Raw genomic sequence first — 4,004 nt, 5'->3', positions numbered from 1 at the left:
TGTGAAAGGCCAAATTGAAGTCATTATTTATCAAAACTATATATAAGAGTTCGTGAAAGAAATATAGCAAAATCTAAATCATAGTAAATCAGTTTATTGAATTGGTTTTAACAATGAATTGTTTGATCCAGTTGCCACACAACACTGTCATTCTTCCATAGGCAGCTATTCAGATAACAGTGTCTAAGTATAGACCCTAATATCTAGCTCTCTCTACTGTTTTTTTAAATCATGACTAATTGTTCTAATGATAGAATCCAATTCAGGTCAATCACACAAAATTGGGCTACCTATTTACAACAGGACAGAACGTTACTCTCTGATCAGGTGGATTTGTGTCTCTCTGACTGTCTCAGAACAAGCCTGATCGGTTCACATTCAATCCTATATTTTGGAACTATAGTTGCAGTAATTATACAGTAATTTTTAGTTGTATCATTTATATTAACAGTTCTGATGTATAATTCTGAATACAGTATTTTATCATAAGATATTAATGTTGAAACGTTTGAGTGTGAACACATTACTGTGCACCCTTGCTATGTACTGAAATAATATACGGTTTCACAACGTTTTTCTTTATCTCTGTTACAGTGAAATACAACAGTGTTGAGCTTCACATGGTTTTTGTTGTAACATGTCCCGAGATAATAAGTGTATTCTGCTGTCTTGTGTCTTTTTCTTTTTTCAGTTATTTTCTTTTTCTCTCTCGTCCCCTCCCTCTCTCTCTTTCTTACTTATTATATCTGGATCAAGGCTGTGCTTGTGACACAAACTGCCATTTGTTTTCATTAATGCTGTCATAACTAAGCAGCCTAAAAATATGAAGCTTTTAACAAGCTAAACCTCGAGCAGACAATGTTGCTTTGATGCAGATTCTACTGTTAGAATGTTCTCTGAAGAACATTAAACAATGGGCCTCATTCACTAATAATTTCATTTAATTCAAATACGTGCGCTGAAAAAACTCACGCAAAATATACGCAGGATTCACTACGGGTACATTCTTATATTTATTTATTAATTGTCATCCCTTTACTCCTTATATTGGGCCCCCGAACCACCAGGGGGCCAGATGGCTCTCAAATATGATTTAATGAAGGGCTGTGTGATTAATAAAATTAGTTTTCTTCCAACAATTATGAAAACACGATGCCGTTCCTTTACTCTCCTTTGTTCGATGTCGCCCTTCCTAATCCTACATCCATCCAAATCAGTCAAATCCTGTAACATGACTGTCGTAATATAGCCTACAGTCTCCTGCCGTGGTCGATATGCACACAAAAAAAGAGAGTTAAAAGCATGTTGAACTGCGAAAGAGACGCTGTTTTCTGTGTGTGCGATCCGAAACAGAGCAACCCACGGACAAGTATAAGCTACTTTGCTTATATACTTTTATATAAGCATGTGCTTAAACTGAGAAATACACACAAAGATGTCAAAATGTCCGTCACTTAAACGCAGTCAGTTATGACTTAAGTGAACATAAACATTTGGAAAACTAACGAATGCTTATATACACTCACCTAAAGGATTATTAGGAACACCTGTTCAATTTCTCATTAATGCAATTATCTAATCAACCAATCACATGGCAGTTGCTTCAATGCATTTAGGGGTGTGGTCCTGGTCAAGACAATCTCCTGAACTCCAAACTGAATGTCAGAATGGGAAAGAAAGGTGATTTAAGCAATTTTGAGCGTGGCATGGTTGTTGGTGCCAGACGGGCCGGTCTGAGTATTTCACAATCTGCTCAGTTACTGGGATTTTCACGCACAACCATTTATAGGGTTTACAAAGAATGGTGTGAAAATGGAAAAACATCCAGTATGCGGCAGTCCTGTGGGCGAAAATGCCTTGTTGATGCTAGAGGTCAGAGGAGAATGGGCCGACTGATTCAAGCTGATAGAAGAGCAACTTTGACTGAAATAACCACTCGTTACAACCGAGGTGTGCAGCAAAGCATTTGTGAAGCCACAACACGCAGAAACTTGAGGCGGATGGGCTACAACAGCAGAAGACCCCACCGGGTACCACTCATCTCCACTACAAATAGGAAAAAGAGGCTACAATTTGCACGAGCTCACCAAAATTGGACAGTTGAAGACTGGAAAAATGTTGCCTGGTCTGATGAGTCTCGATTTCTGTTGAGACATTCAGATGGTAGAGTCAGAATTTGGCGTAAACAGAAGGAGAACATGTATCCATCATGCCTTGTTACCACTGTGCAGGCTGGTGGTGGTGGTGTAATGGTGTGGGGGATGTTTTCTTGGCACACTTTAGGCCCCTTAGTGCCAATTGGGCATCGTTTAAATGCCACGGCCTACCTGAGCATTGTTTCTGACCATGTCCATCCCTTTATGACCACCATGTACCCATCCTCTGATGGCTACTTCCAGCAGGATAATGCACCATGTCACAAAGCTCGAATCATTTCAAATTGGTTTCTTGAACATGACAATGAGTTCACTGTACTAAAATGGCCCCCACAGTCACCAGATCTCAACCCAATAGAGCATCTTTGGGATGTGGTGGAACGGGAGCTTCGTGCCCTGGATGTGCATCCCACAAATCTCCATCAACTGCAAGATGCTATCCTATCAATATGGGCCAACATTTCTAAAGAATGCTTTCAGCACCTTGTTGAATCAATGCCACGTAGAATTAAGGCAGTTCTGAAGGCGAAAGGGGGTCAAACACAGTATTAGTATGGTGTTCCTAATAATCCTTTAGGTGAGTGTATATTAGATCTGTGTATTCGGTTTTTAAAGTGACGGCAGCCTAAATAACCGGCTGTCTCTTTCATTTAATGTTAATCAAACAACAAAAGAAAATGAGTGAATCTGCTCTGAATAATTTTAGTAACTTTAATAAGAATCAATGTATATTTAATTCATACAGTAGTCAGTGTTTTATTTTTTCATTTGATTATTCAATTTCTGTAAAATAGGATATTTTTAGTAGGCTAAACTTTTAGTAGGCAATTGTGTATTTCAATTGTATCGTTTCTCTATTTGTCCGATTGATTGTAATATTTTCTTCTTTTTTATTGTATTGCTGACAGTTTCAACTGTAAAACTGCTCTGAAAGAACAGATTAAGGGGTTGAGGGTTATTTTGGTGGTTTTATGAACACACTGACAGGGCCCCTGACAAAGATTTGCTTAGGGCCCCCAAAAATCTAGGACCGGCAATGCTTATCATCATTCTAATGAAGATTAATCTGTGTTATATTCTAAATGATTCTAAATGTCCATGCACACAGAAACTTTATAAAACATGCCCGAACCATGCACTCTCCTGCTCGCTTGCTCAATGTTCAGCAACATTGAGAAAAGGACTGTCATTTTTAAAACAGTTTTTATATAGGTCTAGAGTCTACACGTGATTATGTTTCAACCACTCATTCGACAGCTTTATATATACACATACACTTACAGATTGTATTTTGTCATGCTATTTTTAATTTATTTAGTGTTACTCTGTATAAAATTAATACTTTTGTCACTTAGTTATTCAATTTATAATAATACTGTTTAATCCTCTTTTCTGAGGCCACCTAAATCATGAATTCTCCATGAAAACATTTGTTTTAGGCACAAATATGTGCCTGTTCACTTTAGTGAATGAGAGCCTATGTGTTTTGAGCATTGATCTTTGCAAAATAAACAGTGTTGGTGCTGTGTTGGGTCACAATGTTCATTGTGAAAAGCAAAACCATTTTAAAGACAGTACTTTATTTAAAAGAATATGTATAAAAAAAAAAAAAACATTGTTGCACAACTTTTATAAAATATTTTTCAATGCAGTATTAAAAAAGGCTGTAAATAACAAAATGACTAAATAAGTTGACCACGTACCTTGCACCTGTCGCTGAAAATTGTTGGCATTGCAGCTTGTTGAAAGTAATTACATAATCCGAATAAGAATCACTGCTCTGGGGAGTCATAGGTACCTTTAACAGTGCCGTTTTCAGTTAACGTCAGCAGATCTGTCAAACTCCCT

Source organism: Leuciscus leuciscus (genome assembly GCF_965113295.1).
Source record: "Leuciscus leuciscus genome assembly, chromosome: 8".
Taxonomy (NCBI): domain Eukaryota; kingdom Metazoa; phylum Chordata; class Actinopteri; order Cypriniformes; family Leuciscidae; genus Leuciscus; species Leuciscus leuciscus.
The sequence above is the reverse complement of the archived record's forward strand: the minus strand, read 5'-3'. Positions refer to the sequence as shown.